The sequence below is a fragment of the Mustela putorius genome, unplaced genomic scaffold (genome assembly GCF_011764305.1).
Source record: "Mustela putorius furo isolate JIRA1106 unplaced genomic scaffold, ASM1176430v1.1 tig00537255_pilon_pilon_pilon, whole genome shotgun sequence".
Taxonomy (NCBI): domain Eukaryota; kingdom Metazoa; phylum Chordata; class Mammalia; order Carnivora; family Mustelidae; genus Mustela; species Mustela putorius.
The window spans coordinates 1472927-1491900 of NW_025422394.1; positions in this window are offsets into that span (position 1 = coordinate 1472927).

Below are 18974 nucleotides of genomic sequence, written 5' to 3' on the forward strand. Positions count from 1 at the left end.
GTGACACCGTGACAGTAGCTCGCTTTGACAGATAAAATAAGCAGCTCTACCATATCCTTTATAATACCCCATTTAACACATCTTGATCAGCACAGATTTGTTATAAACCAATTTATGACGGTAAATCTTATGGGTCAACTTGACGGGCCTCAGTGCCCGGGTAGCTGATAAAATATTATTTCTGGGTATGTCTGCAAGGCTGTTTATGGAAGAGACTAGCATTTCAATCAGTAGACTGAGAAAAGAGATCTTTCCTCACCAATGTGGGTAGGCAACATCCAATCAGTGGAGGCCCAAATGGAACAAAAAGACATAGGAAATGAGAATTCCTTTTTTTCTTCTTGAACTAGGCCATCCATCTTCTGCCCACTGATATCAGAGATCCTGGTCTCAGGCCTTAGGTCTCCAAGACTTAAACACCATTGGCGACTCCAGTCCTCAGGTCCTTTAACTACACCAACTTTCCTTGTTCTCCAGCTTGCAGATGGCAGACTCTGGGACTTAGTGGTCTCTGTAACTGCATGAACCAATTCCTAGGATGAATGAATGAATGAATGAATAGATGGATGGGTAGATAGATAAAAATATATATATATATTCATCTATTCATGTTTCATTCTGAATACATATATATGTTTCTGAATATATATATTCTAAATATATATTCCTGAAATATATATATTCATATATATATATTTATCTTTCTTTATATATATAAAATATATACATGTTATATATATAACATATATGTATATATGTATTTCTCTTTCTTTTTCTCTGGAGAACCCTAATGAATATACACCTGATTCTGAAATATCTTTCTAAATAGACATAAACAACTTTAGTACAGAGTTTATATACCTTCCCAATGTTTTGCCTGCTATTTTAAGGCATTCTTGATGACTCAGAGTCACCTGTTATATTAAATAGTCCTTCTGTCTCCAACTTTGCTGTCAGCTGTCATTGCAGTTTCTTTTCTCTTAAAATGTCTCTTCTAGGCCATCTGTACCCCAATGTTCATGGCAACAATGGTCAAAGTGGTCAGACTGTGGAAAGAACCAAGATGCTCTTCAACGGATGAATGGATAAGGAAGATGTTGCCACAGTGGTCAAACTGTGGAAAGAACCAAGATGCTCTTCAACGGATGAATGGATAAGGAAGATGTTGTCCATATACACTTTGGAGTATTATGCCTCCATCAGAAAGGATGAATACACAATTTTTATATCAACATGAATGGGACTAGAAGAGATTATGCTGAGTAAAATAAGTCAAGCAGAGAGAGTCAAATATCATATGGTTTTCCTTATTTGTGGAGGATAAGAAATAACACGGAGGACATGGAGAGATGGAGAGGAGAAAGGAGTTGGGGGAAATTGGAGGGGGAGATGAATCATGAGAAACTGTGTACTCTGAAAAACAATCTGAAGGTTTTGAAGGGGCAGGGGGTGGGAAGTTGGGTGAGTCTGGTGGTAGGTATTTCGGAGGGCACGTATTGCATGGAACACTGGGTGTGGTACATAAACAGTGAATTCTAGTACACTGAAAATAAATTTTAAAAATAAAAGATAAGAAAAAAATGTCTCTTCTAATTTGCCACAAAGCTTTCTTTTAAGGAATCACTTCTACAAGCTGATTCTATATCAGTAGACACTTCAATAGGTCTCTCTGAGGAAGGCTCATTCCCAATGGATGGTGGTTCTCAGAGACATTTGGCTACACCACGAGTCTCTTCATTACTCCAACTGTTGATTTGCCTTCACAGTCAGCTGTATTACAAGATCTTCTTGACCTTTTTTGTTATTATATCATGGTGATCATGATATATCATGTGAGAGAGAAGCTTCATGGAAGCATTTAAGAGTCTGGATGGAATGGAGTGGACCAGCATCATGACCACTATGACAAAGGCAAGAACAATTAATAGTCCCTATAAGCTGCTGCAAAACCAGAAAACAAATCCCACAGGCCATAGGATCAAACATAGAAAGCCAAATGATTTTTCCCTCAAGGTAATGTTTCATTGATCAAAGTACAAAAAAAAAATTAGCAATGACACAGACATCACTCTGACTGTTAAACAAGAAACCTAGAGCAATGCAATCACTCATCATGACACATGCCAATGAGTTGAGACTGATCTATTCTGTTTTGGGCAGAGATGGTGTCTTTAATGACTTCTGCTAGCCTTAGTGATAGGTTTACTGACAGTCTTTTCTATTTGTGTGATTTCCACCACTGGGAACACTGCTCTGATTGTTCTAATCTAAACAATGAGTCAGTAATTCCCCAAGATAGTATGCCTGAATAATCAAGAGTGACCTCATTTTGGAGGTCTCATGAAGATCTGAGTCCAAACTTGGTGACTTTGAGAGTTTGGATCTCTGTTACAGACAAGTGTCAGAATACTATTCCTAAAGTGTATGAGGTACTAGTCTAAAGACAAACAAGACCAGGTGTCCTAATGACAAAGGAAGCAGTATCCAGTAGGGGCACATGGATATACAGGGAAAAAAATGAAACATTCAGGACATAAGCTTGGAACCAACACCTTCCATTAGTTGAGTCACATACTTGGATCCCTATGAGTCTCTTCCAGATTATAAGTATTTGGTCCATTGCCCTATGAAGTTTGCTGAATTCAAATTTAGAATCACCTAGGGTCTGACTGATAGGTTGTAATTATTAGTTCTTTATCCGGGGCAAATAAATATTAGCAAAGTCACATGTTAATTTAAGGTCAGTTGTCCACGTAGGTACAAGTGGAAATGCTATCAGCTGTAAATCCCTATGGTCTCATGTGATGAAATCAGAATTGTACAGAGATTTTATCATGGGGTCTGGTGATGGACAGCATATCCAGGAGTCAGTAAGATTGAGAGCAATGTTTACTGTTTGTTTAATCTAAGAATGGTGTTGGTATGAGTATGTCCTGACCTAACAATTATAATAATGAGGAAGAAGGAAAGAAAGGGTTATTATGAAAGGAAAAGACCAAAAGGCCTATATAAAAGAGTAATTATTATAATCAAGCAGGTAAATAAAATATGAATCAGATAAGGGTCTTGATCCAACCTCTTGGGCAGAAGCTACCCAATATCCATTGTCATCAGTTTGTTCTAAAGATGTTGGATCAGCTGTCTATTTCTAAAATTCAACTGTTTCTGGAATACTCATTTTGACTTACCCTATTGGAGTAGACTTCCAATTGTGCAGAGTTCTGAATTTCTGTTTCAGTTGTAAAACATGGACCCAAATATTAACTCCCTGGAGTTTTCACTGCTGTCTTTGTTGTTAATGGTGCTTATAGGGTCCCTTCCAACAAGTCTCAAGAATAGTTTTTCTCCAAGGTCTCTTCCAGTAGTGAATCTCCTGGTTAAAAATCATGGAAAGACTACTTCAGACTATCAGGAAAATGTTGTGGGAAAGGTGGCTTTAACCTATTGGTGAGAGAACCTGGTATAGGACATGAATCTCTTGCAATATTTTGCCATGTCCACATGCAGTAGGGCAAAGCCTAGTGTTCAAGGTGATATCTAAATATACAGATTTTCCAGTTACTAATTCATGGGTGAATAACAAATGTGATCCTGAAAGAGTAGACTGCATGGCCATAAGGACTGATGGGAATACTTCTGGCCAAGAGAGCTAAAGAGTTTCTAAAAGTTTCATTGATTTTAAGGATACCATTGGCCCTTTTAATCTTTTCAGATTGATACTATCAGTGGTAAGGACAGTGTAGTTTTTGGACAAGGGGTAATGCCTTACAGATTTCTTTTACAATGGTTCCCAAAAATGTGTACCCCAGTCACTTGATATGAAAGTATGAATGCCTTAAGTTGGAAACTCAAAATCCAGTGGCTTTTTAACAACTGTAAGGACTACAATTTTTTAAAAAAATATTTTATTTAGTCAAGCGGAGAAAGACAACTATCATATGATCTCCCTGATATGAGGAAGTGGTGATGCAACATGGGGGGTTAAGGGGGTAGGGGAAGAATAAATGAAACAAGATGGGATTGGGAGGGAGACAAACCATAAGTGACTGTTAATCTCACAAAACAAACTGAGGGTTGCTGGGGGCAGGGGGGTTGGGAGAAGGGGGGGTGGGGTTATGGACATTGGGGAGGGTATGTGCTTTGGTGAGTGCTGTGAAGTGTGTAAACTTGGCGATTCACAGACATGTACCCCTGGGGATAAAAATATATTATGTGTTTATAAAAAATTAAAAATTAAAAAAATAGATTTTATTTACTTATTTGACAGAGAGAGATCACAAGCAGGCAGAAAGGCAAGCAGAGAGAGGGAAGCAGGCTCCCCGCAGAGCAGGAAGCCCGGTGCAGTGCTCAATCCCAGGATCCCGAGACCATGACCTGAGCTGAAGGCAGAGGCTCAACCCACTGAGCCACCCAGGTGCCCCAGGACTATAACTTTTTGGCAAGAAAATGCCTCAACCCTTTCTGTAAATAGACATATCATAACTAAAACATATTCAAATACCACAGAGAATAAAGTTGGATAAAATCCATCTGAAGGTGTTCTAAGGGACCCTGAGGTTTTGATTCCTAACTGTGTTCCACATTTGCAATTTTCCCAGGATTATGTTGTTGACATATGGCATATGATATATGACACATGACCCAGAAATACTCTATGTCATATTTTTTAAAGTTTCTGTATCAATGTTGATTGAAGATACTAATCAATTTCCCTCATCTATGATGAAAAGTTTCATGGAAATCTTAGCTAATATCCATTTAAAATCATTTGGCGCTACCAAGCAGCCATTTGAGAACACAAGAGATTATCTGAGTGAAGGGTACAACAAGACTTTTTTTCTAATCCTCCTTTTCAAAATCAGGGACTACAGGCTGATATTTTATAATGGCCTCTTTGACTCCCTCAAGATAGTTATCCTTTAAAGGTTTTAGTTAGGATCATAATTTTGGTTAAAGCAGCTTACTTGGTATAGTGATCTTCTACTAGAACATTTCCATTAGCTTCCATATTATCTGTGTATATGGGTTCCAACCTGTATAATTGCCACTTGTTCCATATCCACCTGGAATATGGGAGTGCATCTTGAAGTTCTTTAACTTGCTATTTGTAATAGGTATTCCAGCAGAGATGAGAAACCCTCTTTGTTTCCAAAACATCTCAAAGTCATGTAATACTACAACAGCACGCCTGCTATTAGTACATATGTTTGCTCTCTGATCTTTGGGTAGTTGACAAGCTCTAGTGAGTGCAGTAAATTCTTTCAGTCTGGGCCAATTTTACCTCAGGTCAAAGACTGTATTCTTAGATGAGTGATTGTATATCCCACTTGATAACTTCATATTTCAGTTTGAAGTATAATTCATCAGCAAATGATATTAGGTTAGCACTGGGGCACTTGGGTGGCTAAGTTTGTTAAAAACATCAGCCCTCAGCTCAGGGCATGATCCCAGGGTCCTAGGATCAAGCCCAGCATTGGGCTCCCTGCTCAACAGGAAGTCTGCCTCTCCCCCTCTTTCTCTCCCTCTGCCTGTTCATGAGTGCTCACTCCTTCTCTCTCAAATAAATAAATAAAATCTTTAAAAAAATATATTAGGTTAATTTTTTTCAGTAAGAGTCTCTAATAAACCTTAATGAGGTACAGAAAGTTCCCCCCAAGGCAAGATGATCAAGAGGCTCCCCTTCTTCTGGTAGGTGCAGGACAGGATTCAGGGTGTTTATGGTGGTGTAGAATTGGGAGGAGTCATAGAGTCCAAATGTTCCCCTGAGTCACCAGTAGAGACTCACATCGTTCTTGGTGAAGTTATGCCATTGAGAAAGACAGGCACGAAAATTAGGAGGTAATGAGAGTCTGGGTAAGATGCAGGCATTTTTCCTGGCAGAGGAGAGGATTTAGACTTAGACAACCCAGGAGATATGGCAATGGTTGAAAGGAAGGTAATGCTTGTGCGCCTTGTGTCATGGGTTCCCAGCCTAAGACTGGCTGCCTCTGAAAGCAGACCTGATCATCTGCTCTTCCACCCCATTCCAGGCAGAAAACCAAATATTGCTCTCTCAGCATGAAAGCCAAACCAATCTAACATGTAAGGAAAACCTCCTCCAGTTTTATTGGTGATTCACAACAAAGCTTGTCCAAATGGCTGCTAGCCCACTCAGAACCACGAAGTCTGTGAGGCAGATTCAAACAGGCTTACAGGGCCTATGTCCTACCCTATGATTCTCCTTGTCTAAGGCTCTGAGACAGCATAACACAAAACAACAATGCAAAGGATTGCAAAAAGGGATGATGGAATGGCTTGTCTCTACCAATGATGCTCCCAAAATGGGAACCAGTAACAAAACCTAGGACCAAACTGAGAATAGTCAAGGAACTCAACAGTAGAGCAGACTCTGCATTGACTGACCATGTCATATCATGGACTCAACAAGCCTCCAGCAGCAAGACAGAAGGGACCACTGGGCACTGCACTTGGTTGAAGGCTGGGATCTATGACAGAAGGTCATACAAATCAGGCGTCTGTTGCCTCTCCACAATAACTGTGGAGTAAAGACCACCCAAATGGGAAGCGGAGGTTATTTTGTCAGATCTTGCCATATATATCAAGGGAGTCAGCCTCTATCACTTGCATTTGGCAGAAACTTGAAGGCAGAGGAGTAGGAAAGCTTCATAGTGGGAAAAGGGGACAGCCTCGAGTATACCATGGCTGGAGGTTGTTGGCATGAGGAAGCTGTAGGAAAACTAACTGGAAGCAGGGATGTATTTGGCTTTTTCTTGTTGGTCCTAAGCTAGGAACACACAAAAACTAGGGAAGCTGTCAGTTATTAATCAAGTCCTGGCTGTTTTCACCAACTGTTATGAGGGCTATTGTCTGGATTCCTGCATTATTTGCTAGAAAGAGTGGTCTGCTTTCCCACAAGTCTGACCTGTAGATAGTAGGTGGCTTCCTGGGCTGTTTCCTATAGAAAATGGGTCGGTTTCCTGGGCCTTTGGATCATGGGTCAGAGTTCTATTTTTATGTATGATTTGGCCCCTGTTCATTTGTATATTCAGTCTCTCACAACAGAGGTAAGTACTATTATACTCATTTTACAAATGAGGGGAATGTGACATAGAGACACAGTAAATGGTAGAGCAAGAATTCAAACTAAGGCGATCTTTCCAGGGTGTGCTCTCAGCCCTGAAGGTAGCTGTCTCAAATGCTGCTATCTTGGTGTTGGGTCCATTCCAGAAAATTCTTTTTGGTGAAGAAGTCCAAATCTCTGTTCTTCTACCCCGTTGTTTGAGGCCCTACCTACTTGTTTTTGTGGCCCAACTACAGAAGACGTATAAAGGATTGTTACATTAATAACTTACGAGATAATTTTTGGTTTTTAGTTTTCGTTTGCAACTTTCTTCCCTTTAAAGACTGGACGAGGAGACGTTTTATAGTTGGGTTCCCGGAAGCAGAGATGAGTGTACAGTAGGCTTATCAGAGAAAGCTCTTGAACTCAACCCCTGAGGAAGTGGGGGAGAGGCGAGCAGAACTGAGCAGAGAGAAGCTGAGCTACGATACAGTCTCAACCAAGGTCTCAGTCACAACCATGGGACTCAGTGGCGTTGGGATGACCCTTCAGAGTCTTCACTGTCTCCTTGCAACACTCCCAGCATCTAGGAGAATGAGTGCATCCCCCATAAAGGGGAATCACTGTGCAGCATGTTTAGGTACTGGAAATATCACTCTAAGAGAGAGCAGCTCTAATAAATTACTCCTCAGAAACCATTAACAATTTAAAAAAAGGTGGAGGGTGGTGGTTTTGAGGGCTAATTCCTAGAAGTGCTACATTTGGCTGCACTAAGATGGAAACTGTTGAGCCAATAAAGGACAAATCCTGAAGACTGATTGACAACCTTCTGGATAAGTGCACTAATAGAAGTACATACCCAGAAATGTCAGGGATGGTGGGGGTGGCAGAGGAACTTCTTCCAAAGATGCCTTGGGTCCCCGCCTGATCCTCATTCACACCACACACTGGGATTTCCTAATAACATTCATATAAGTACATGAGATTTGATTCCTGAGCTGCAATAAGACCAGAGCATGGGTTAATCCATAAATTCCTTTGGACTTATTCCTACTTGCTCCAGGTAGAAATCTTGTAACCTCTGAGCCAGGGGTCTCTCCCTTGAACTCAAGGGTGATCTGGAAAGAGACTGAAAATTTCCATGAGGAGGCGGGGATGGAGCAACAACATGGAAGAAGAGAGTAGACCGATGTCAATGAGGAGGAGAAAGGGGAAAAGGAAAAAAGAAGAAGCAAACTAAGACTAAGAAGGGGGAGGCTACTTACATAGTGTCCTACCGAACCACTGGAGGCAGATTAGGAGACACTTCAACATTCTTTCATCCTCATGATTCTAAGATTAATTTGGCATTGCAAGTAATTTCCTGGTAGAGATCATATGTCCATCTTCCCACCTACCAAGGCTGGTCTTATGTTTGGAGAAAAAAACATTATTCTACCCCCCGCATGTCCTAGAGGAGAACACAGTAAAGCTTCAGAACCTTTCCTTCCTGTCGGTTTTAACAAATACTCTACAGAAAGACACAAATCATGCAATGTAGTAAGCCCTCCCCAAGAATAAGGAAAATGGGTGAGAGATGAAGCCAGGATATTACCTGAGTCGTGAACGCTGAAAGCTGTCTTTTCAATTCGCACTAAATGCAGGACTACAAAAAGGAATCATCTGTTTTCCAAGTGATTTGCTCTTTTATAACAAAGTGCTCAACGCAAAACAAAAATGCTTAACAGTTCAGAAAATAGCTTTGAAAATTCATATATAGGAACATTTTCTCAAAATGTTTCGCCTATGCAAGACTATACCACTTGTGGGAGAAAACATGGCTTTCCAAAATGTTGAAGGGCCCAATAAATGCATCTCTTAGATTTTTCTAAATACCCTAATAGAAAATCCTTCTCCGTGTTGCACTGAATGATCCCGTCAGAATGTTAAGCACAACTTTATTCTGAAAGTGTACTGCTTTGAGATTTGGATCTTTCTTCTTTTTCACAGGTCTCTGACCAAACCATTCAGGACTCCAGATCTCCTGCTTTCTCAGACAGCTCAACTCTTCACAGGTTAAGGCAGGTTTTGGAAACTTGTTTTTTTTACTTAAATATAGCTAATTCCCAAATTAATTTTTTAAAAAGTCATCTTTACACAGATTTAGCTAAAACTCAAGTAGCGTAAACCGTTTTCACAGTAGAAGATGTTAGAAAGTATAACCCTTGTGTTATGCAATAAGATTATTTTTTCCCCTTAGTTTTATTGTTTGGCATTCAGCCTATAAAAGCCTAGAAAATGATTCAAAGTTACTAAGAGGGGATGCCTGGGTGGCTCAGTCAGTTAAGCCTCTGCCTTCAGCTCAGGTGATGATCCCAGGGTCCTGCTCTGCTTCTTCCTCTCCTTCTGCGCCTCCCCTCTCCCTCTTCCCCCCTTCCTCTGCCCCTTCCCCCCTCCTTCTCTCCCACCCCACCCTCTGCTTGTGCTCTCTCTCTCTCAAATAAACAAGTAAAAAATCTTTTTTAAAAAAAGTACTAAGACAGGGGTGCCTGGGTGGCTCAGTGGGTTAATCCTCTGCCTTCAGCTCAGGTCATGGTCTCAGGGTCCTGGGATGGAGTCCCGCATTGGGCTCTCTGCTCGACAGGGAGCCTGCTTCTCCTCTCTCCTTTCTCTCTCTCTGCCTGCCTCTCTGCCTACTTGTGATCTCTCTCTGTCAAATAAATAAAATATTAAAAAAAAAAGTACTAAGACATGTCATAGGTATTTGGCAATCACTTAACTATCACTTATTTAGCCAAACTGTCCACTGAGGTCACTTCTGGAGAGGTTTTTTTCATTTTGTCTTTGGTTTTGTTTTTTATTTTCGTATTAGAAGATCCTCCTTCCTTTTTGGAAGCTATTAGAATTTTTTTGCATGTATTTAAACCGGAAATGTCTTCGAAGAAATTCGTAAGGTTGAACCATGGAGCCAAGAATATGCTCTAAGTTTTTACTGGGGGTGGGGCGGTCAGTCTGACCGAGTCTAAATGTGGTATATCCTACTTCTTTTTATTTAGTGTTAGATGATAGTATTGTTGTTAGTACCTGAGACATAAAAAATAGGCTCACTTAGGCTGTCATTCCCCAGCCACCATAACACACTATACTAAGCCCAACCCCAGTCTCATCTACACTCTGGGACCCTTGGATTTCAGAGTCATGGTGTCTCCATTGTAGTGACTTCTCCACTTCAACAAGGTTCTGAAATTTTATATGACCTGTTTCTATAACTTGTTCCATTTTGTGCGGTATTATGTATCCCCTGGTATTATGTATCTGCCAGGGGAGACACCACTTGGCAGGAAGGGGCTCTCAGACTAGAGCAAAGAACCATATCACAGGAAGGCAAAGCTCCACAGAAAATGCAGAAAAAAACTGATGCATTGCAGTCTGTCACAGGAAGGAAAGGTAAATAAAAAATCGTCACTTCAGCTCTGCTCCTGTTTCCTAAATGCCAGTCTTACAGAGTGTGGATCTTGCTGCGATGGAGATGATGGTGCATGATTTCAGAGGCCCCAGGGCCAAGAATTTAATTTTCTTTTCCATCAAGTTTTGAAGTGGTATTTTTCTATTTTTCCCAGGAGCACAGAGAGACTAACATAGATGAGAAAGAGAGAATTGGTTGGCGCTAGTGTTAGCAAATTATCCCAGTTTTGCTCAAAATAGACTTTGGTGAAATTCTACATGGGGTTTATGCTGTGCCAAACCAATTACATAACTAAGGTGCTAGGAGAGTATAGAGGAGTCAGCAAAAGTTTCTGTTTGAGTAGATCCGTGAAGGCTTCATGGCGGAAGCGACATTGGAACTAGGCCTTGAAGAGATGGCAGAGTTTCAGTCGTTGGAGGGCATTCTGAAGCAAAGCAGCCTGAAAGCCCCAGAACCCCCGTGGCAAGGCTGGCTGAGTGCAGGCGCAATGACTCTTCTGAACTCCTGGAAGAAAACAAAATATCCTGTAGTCACTTTCAGCCGTAAAATAGTGCAAATCAACAATTAAGATAACAAGTCCCACAGAACAGTGAACGTTCCAGAACTTAATTTAGTGTTACATTAACTTTGCTGGCTTCCATTCGGAAGTGGGGAAAGCAGTGTGTGGTTCTTCACCCTCTGCTCTCTTCAAGCTTGCCTCCTTCCCCGGGGGGAAGCTATAGTTTCAGAACCTTCCGGGGTTGAAGCAGGTGGCAGCAAGGGAGGAAATAAGAGCTTCTTGCTTGACTGGTTAGTATTCCCGGATGGATCTGGCTGGTAACACCACATGGATTGTAGTAGTGCTTTCCATGAGCTCTTAAACGTTCCCTGAAGTTTCCATGACCCAACAGACTGTTAACAACTCATGGGCATCCAGATGGGTACCGCCCTCTCAGGGCTGAGTTTCCCTCACTCTGCCAGTCAGCCCTCTGGGGCAGGCTCTCAAAAGACCCCAGACCAGGTCTCCCCTCCACTTGGTCCACATGTGTCCTAATCGCACATGCGCTACCCTGACAAACTCTAGGATACCAGGCTGCTCCCAGCACACCAAGTGCCTCTCCTGGCTCTGCCACCAGACCAGCTATTAGTCTCTCTAGCACACTCTGGATTCCTATACAGCTGTCAGACCCCGGTCCTCCATGTCTCCCAGCTGAGGAGAACACGTTTCAAAGCTGTCCAGCTGGCCCCATAGATTCCCTTGCAAGTTAAGTTTAGAAACGAACCCTCTCAGGACACCTGGGTGGCTCAGTCAGTTGACCACTGGACTCTTGATTTTGGCTCAGGTCATGATCTCTGGGCCTTGGGATCAAGCCCCAAAACAGGTTCCATGCCAAGCCCGGAGCCTGCCTGTCTCAGTTCCTCTGCTCCTTCCTCCCCACCGCATCCGCCACCCTTGGGTCCTGTGCTCTCTCTCTCTCTCTCTCTCAAATAAATAAATAAAATCTTTTATAAAGGAGATGAGAAGAGGGAAGGGAAGGGGGAAAAGGAAAGGAAGAGAAGGGAAGGGAAGAAGATGGGTATCCTCACTCAACTCTCTTCCAAAAGGTGCATTTGTTTGTGCACAGGTGTCGATGGACGGACGGATGAATGGAGAGAAGACAGATAAACAGGTAGATAGAATAAATGACATCTACTTAAATGGGATCATACCACTTTTAATAAAATGTATTGAATTTAATTTCACTTGAGTTTAACTGAAGGAAAATTATGAACATTGACTCAGTGTTCTTTCTTCACAGGAGATACCGTTTCTTAAAAGACCCTTCTAAGGATAAGAAAAAAACATTCAAGAAAGTTTTCAGTCATTAGGTTTTTTTTTTTTTTTTTTTTTTTGCTTACATGCTTCAATTTTAGACATAATTACCTAATGAAAGAACACGTTCTCCCATATTCCTTCTCCCAACTCCTTGATTTTTCTTACTGACATTATTATTTTATGCTGTTCAGATTTATATCATTGACTTTATATTCTGTAACCATGATTCTTAAAAGCTTTAGTATGAGATCTATGTTTAAATGGATTTAATGTATTTCACATTTTATCAGTGTCTCTATTCTTACATTTTTATTTTAATTCAGCTCTTATTTTTCTAGATCCATTTGGCTATGAAATTTAAATGAGTATTATAACTTTTATGTGCTTTATATTAGGCAATAGGGACCACCAATCTTTAGCTGAAGGACATCTTCACTGGCTATAATATTCTTGGGTCAGAATTACTTTCCCCCAGAATTTTGTAGACATTTTCCACTGTCCTCTGACTTTGAACACTGGGGAGCTGGGGGAAGGGTGGGACCAGTCTGATTTCCCCCATGTAGCTGATTTGCTTCTTCTGTTAAGATACCCAAAGGTACAAATGGAGTTGAAGAAACAGAATATCACAGGAGCCAGAAAGGACCATGGTACCCATACAACAGCATAACCAAGGCAAGGCTCTTGGTTCTAGGCACAACCAAGTGCTCTCTGCTTGTGTTTTAATCACTCTCCCTAATGAGGAGCAAAGGTCTACAGGAATATTCTCTCCCCCAGAGAAAAGCAATGCTTTTCAGATCCTTGTGACTGGTGGGAACAGCCCAGATAAAAGTCTGTATCTTCCCCAAAAGTTCTAACACAAACAATATTGTGAATAGAATTTTTTTAAATAAATAAATCAAGGCCTATCAAGTATTTCTCCATCATAATATACAATTAGAACAATACAGTTTAAATATTTGGAATAAATAAGTCTAAATATTTGGAAAAGCAAAAGTTTCTTTGGTCCAGGCTTGATTTGAAGAAAATTACACATATATAGCAACTGGAACCTAAAGTTCACCAAATACATTTAAGGGGGGAAAAATGAGACCTAGGCACTAATAATCTTTAACAAGATTTATAAATTTAAATATTGTAATGAATTTCTTACAGTACAAAAGTCAGTTAAAATTCAATAAAAGTTTATTCAATGCGTATAGTGACAACTTATCTTAGAATAATTCCAAATTACAGTAGTTCCTTCTTACCTGTGGTTTTGCTTTTAACTTAAAAGCTCTGGATACAACCAAAAAGCATTGGGAAACCCTAAAAAATGGAAAGAAAAAAGTGGAATGCCCAAGGATCTCAAGACTTAAGAAAAGACAGTGGTAAGCCCCCTGGATGCATTATCAAGGCTCTACAGAGCAATAGAATGGAGGGTATATATACAGATTTACACAGAACGAGATTTATTATGAAGGGCTATCTCACGTGATTATGGAAGTTGAGAAGTCACACAATATACCATCTGCAAGACACTGACCCAGAAAGTCCAGTGGTGTGGTTCCAGTCCAAACCAAAAGGCCTGAGAACCAGGGACCCAACAGTGTAAATCCTGCTCTGCAGAGTCTGAACCTGAGAGTCTGAGCCTGAGAACTAGGAGCACCAATGTGCAAGGGAAGAGAAGATGGATGTTCCGGGTCAAGCAGAGAGCAAATTCACTCTTCCTCCTTTTTGTTCTATTCAGGCCCTTGGTGGATTGGATGATGGTCCACCCACACTGGGGAGCACAATCTACTTTACTCAATCTACCTGTTCAATTGCTAATCTCTCCCAGAAAAATCTAATAGACACACTCAGAAAAGTTGTTTTACCAGCTACCTGGGCATCCCTTGATCCAGCCAAGTTAACACATAAAACTGACCACCACCTTGGGTTTCTTTGTTGGCACACTTAAATCCCTGACACAGTGCAGAAAAGCCTCCAACCTGAGATCACCAGCAGGAACATTAAAGCTCAAGAAAGGTCCTCCTAGCCGAAGGACTGAGGAAAAGGTGAGCTAACAATAGAAAATCTTTTTGGTAAGACCTGCTGTATTCCAGCCAAACACCAAAAGGAAAACCTACAGCCATCCCTATCTCCCTGCGGTCGGAAGGGGACAGGCAGGGATCGTCCCTCCCACCACTCCTCCTCCTCTCTGAAACAGGCATGAAGTGGTGTTGGTGTCAGTTGGGACAAATGAGGAGGTGATCTTTCATCAACCCCTGGATGAAGCAAATGATGCCTCGACCCGCCCCACCCCCACCTGCACCCGCCAGGAGAGTGCCAGCTGGTGCCTTCAACCCCACCTGACAGTAATAAGACTTGAATGATGCCATGCAAAGTTCCCACTCTCCCACCCCCAGTATCTTCAGGACCCAGTGAGAACCGTGGCCTCCATCCTTGCCCAACAAACTAGAGAAACTGAAATCATGTCAGGTGGGTTAGTCAACACTCCACTCACTTTATTCCTCTCCCTGGTGGCAGGAGGGCCTAGTAGGGAGTTGAAGTAAAAACCCCACTTGGAAACAATAGGGCGGTAAAAGTCAATGTCCCCCTTTGACCAGGAAGGTATCAGTGAGGACCAAGGAGAAATCTGAACTTCCACCCTACCTTTCTGGAAGGAAGCAATGTAAATCAGTGCTTCACTCTTTCTGGAGTGGTATCGGGGGGACCCCAGGAAGAAAGCTTAACGCATCTACCTGGTCTTCCAGCGACACTTCAATAGGGGGACAGCCTGGTAAAAAGAAAATTAAATAGCATTCTGAGTCTCGTAATATAATATCCATGTTCAGAAGACAGTTTTCTAATTCCAGTATAATCAACATAGGTGTTATATCGGTTTTAGGTGTACAATACAGAGATTCAAAAATTCTATACATTACTCAATGTTTATCACCGTAAATATACTCTTAATCCCCCTCACCTATTTCACCGATGCCCCACCTACCTCTTCTCTGATAACCACCAGTTTGTCCTCTATGTTTAAGAATCTGGGGTTTTTTTGTCCCGGATTTTCTTTGTTCATTTGTTTTGTTTCTTAAATTCCACACATGTGTGAATTCATATGGTGTTTGTCTTTTTCTGACTAACTTATTTTGCTTAGCATTACACCCTCTAGACCCATCCATGTTGTTGCAGATGGCAAGATTTCATTGTTTTTGATGTCTGAGTAATACTCCATTGTATATGGATATACCACGTCTTTTTATCCATTCATCTATAGATGGATACCTGGGTTCTTTCCATATTTCAGTTATTGTAAATAATGCTTCAATAAACATAGGGATATATATATCTTTTTGAATTAGTGTTTTTATATTTGGGGGTAAATATCCAGTAGTGGAATTACTACTAATTACTACTAGTTAATCATATGGTAATTCTAATTTTGATTTTTTGAAGAACCTCCATGCCATTTTCCACAGTGGCTGCACCCGTTTGCATTCCCACTAGTGATGCATAAGTGTTTCTTTTTTTAGGAGACAATTTAAAAAGTCACTTGTCATACCAGGAACCCGGTAAACTATAGCATGAATTTTCAAAGACATTTAAGGCCCAGATGGGTTTACCCATGAATTCTATACATTCAAAGGAAGAAATTATTCCAGTTCTCTGGAATTTTATCAGTTCTCTATAATCTCTTCCAGAAAATAGAAATGCAGAGGATACTTCCTAACTTATTCTATGGGATTAGCATTACCCTAATATACCAAAACCACACAAAGACATTACAAGGCTACAGACCAATATCTCATGAACATTGTTGCAAAAATCTTCAATAACATATTAGCAAATCAAATTCAACAATGCATGAAAAGAATTATACATGAGTACCAAGTGAAATTTATTCCAGGTATGCAAGGCTGGCTCAATATTTGAGAATCAGTTACTGTAATCCATCACATAAAAAAGCTAAAGTAGAGGGGCACCTGGGTGGCTCAGTGGGTTAAGCCTCTGTCTTTGGCTTGGGTCATGATCTCAGGGTCCTGGGATGAAGCCCTGCATCAGGCTCCCTGCTCGGTTGGGGGCCTGCCTCCCCCTCCCTTTATACCTCCTTCTCTGCCTATTTGTGATCTCTCTCTCTGTCAAATAAATAAAATCTTTTAAAAAAAGAAGAAAGGCTAAAGAAGAAAAATCACATGATCATATCAACAGATACAGGAAAAACATTTGACAAAACCCAACACCCATACGTGATATAACTTTCAGCAACTAGGAATAGAGAGGAACTTCTCAACTTGATAAATAACATCCATATAAAAAACCTACAATTAACATTTTGCTTAATTGTGAGAAACTAGAAGCTCTTCTACTAATATCAGGAATAAGTCAAGAATGTCTCTGCACAACTCCTTTCCAATATCTTACTGTAAATTCTACCTAATGCAATAAAATAAGAAAAGAAAATAAAAGGTATACAGATTGGGGAGAAAGAAATAAAACTGTCTTTGTTTGTGAATGAAATAATTGTCTATTCAAAAAATCCAAAAGAAAGGACAAAACAAAACCCAAAAAAACCATTCTTGGAACCCATCAGAGGTCATAGCAAGATTGCAACGTACAAGATTAACGTACAGAAACCTACCACTTTCTTATAGACCAGCATTGAACAAATAGTGGAATTTGAAATAATTTACATTAGCATGCAAAAAAATGAAATACAGGAGGAGGAGTCAAGATGGCGGAGAAGTAGCAAGCTGAGACTGCTTCAGCTAGCCGGAGATCAGCTAGATAGCTTATCTAAAGATTGCAAACACCTGAAAATCCATCGGCAGATCGAAGAGAAGAAGAACAGCAATTCTGGAAACAGAAAATCAGCCACTTTCTGAAAGGTAGGACCAGCGGAGAAGTGAATCCAAAGCGACGGGAAGATAGACCCCGGGGGGAGGGGCCGGCTCCCGGCAAGCGGCGGAGCAACCGCGCACAAAATCAGGACTTTTAAAAGTCTGTTCCGCTGAGGGACATGGCTCCAGAGGCTAAACCGGGGCGAAGCCCACACGGGGTCAGCGTGGCCTCAGGTCCCGCAGGGTCACAGAAGGATCGGGGGTGTCTGAGTGTCGCAGAGCTTGCGGGTATTGGAACGGGAAAGCCGGCTACAGAGACAGAGCCGACAGTAAGCTCGCAGCTCCGTGTTACCTTGAACCGGTCGCAGGCTCGGTGAGCTCGGAGCGCGGCCGGAGGTGGTCAGGCAGACGGGAGTAACTGGGCGCTGTTCTCTGAGGGCGCACTGAGGAGTGGGGCCCTGGGCTCTCGGCTCCTCCGGGCCGGAGACCAGGAGGCCGCCATTTGTATTCCCGTCCTCTGGAACTCTACGGAAAGCGCTCAGGGAACAAAAGCTCCTGAAAGCAAACCCGAGCGGATTACTCACCCCGGCCCCGGGTAAGGGCGGTGTAATTCCGCCTGGGGCAAAGACACTTGAGAATCACTACAACAGGCCCCTCCCCCAGAAGAACAACAAGAAATCCAGCCGAGACCAAGTTCACCTACCAAGGAGGGCGGTTTCAATACCAAGGAGAGCAGCAGAATTCCAGAGGAGGAGAAAGCCAAGCACGGAACTCATGGCTTTTTTCCTGTGATTTTTTTTAGTCTTGCAGTTAATTTAACTTTTTCTTTTTCATTTTTTTTTTTTTTTTTTCTCGCCTTCGGGTAAAATTTTTTTTTTTTAACTGTTACCTTTTTCTTTTTTTAACGATTTTTTACTAGTTTATCTAATATATATATATATATTTTTTTTACATTTTTCTTAGGTGTGTTTTCTTTTTTTAAAATTCTTTTCTTTTTTTTTTTTTTTTTTTTTTTTTTTTTTTTTTTTTTCTTTTTTCTCTCTTCCTTTTTGAACCTCTTTTTATCCCCTTTCTCCCCACTCACGATTTTGGATCTCTTCTAATTTGGTTAAAGCATATTTTCCTGGGGTTGTTGCCACCCTTTTAGTATTTTACTTGCCCCTTCATTTACTCTTATCTGGACAAAATGACAAGACGGAAAAATTCAACACAAAAAAAAGAACAAGAGGCAGTACCGAAGGCTAGGGACCTAATCAATACAGACATCGGTAATATGTCAGATCTAGAGTTCAGAATGACAATTCTCAAGGTTCTAGCCGGGCTCGAAAAAGGCATGGAAGATATTAGAGAAACCCTCTCGAGAGATATAAAAGCCCTTTCTGGAGAAATAAAAGAACTAAAATCTAACCAAGTTGAAATCAAAAAAGCTATTAATGAGGTGCAATCAAAAATGGAGGCTCTCACTGCTAGGATAAATGAGGCAGAAGACAGAATTAGTGATATAGAAGACCAAATGACAGAGAATAAAGAAGCTGATCAAAAGAGGGACAAACAGCTACTGGACCAAGAGGGGAGAATTCGAGAGATAAGTGACACCATAAGACGAAACAACATTAGAATAATTGGGATTCCAGAAGAAGAAGAAAGTGAGAGGGGAGCAGAAGGTATACTGGAGAGAATTATTGGGGAGAATTTCCCCAATATGGCAAAGGGAACGAGCATCAAAATTCAGGAGGTTCAGAGAATGCCCCTCAAAATCAATAAGAATAGGCCCACACCTCGTCACCTAATAGTAAAATTTACAAGTCTCAATGACAAAGAGAAAATCCTGAAAGCAGCCCGGGAAAAGAAGTCTGTAACATACAATGG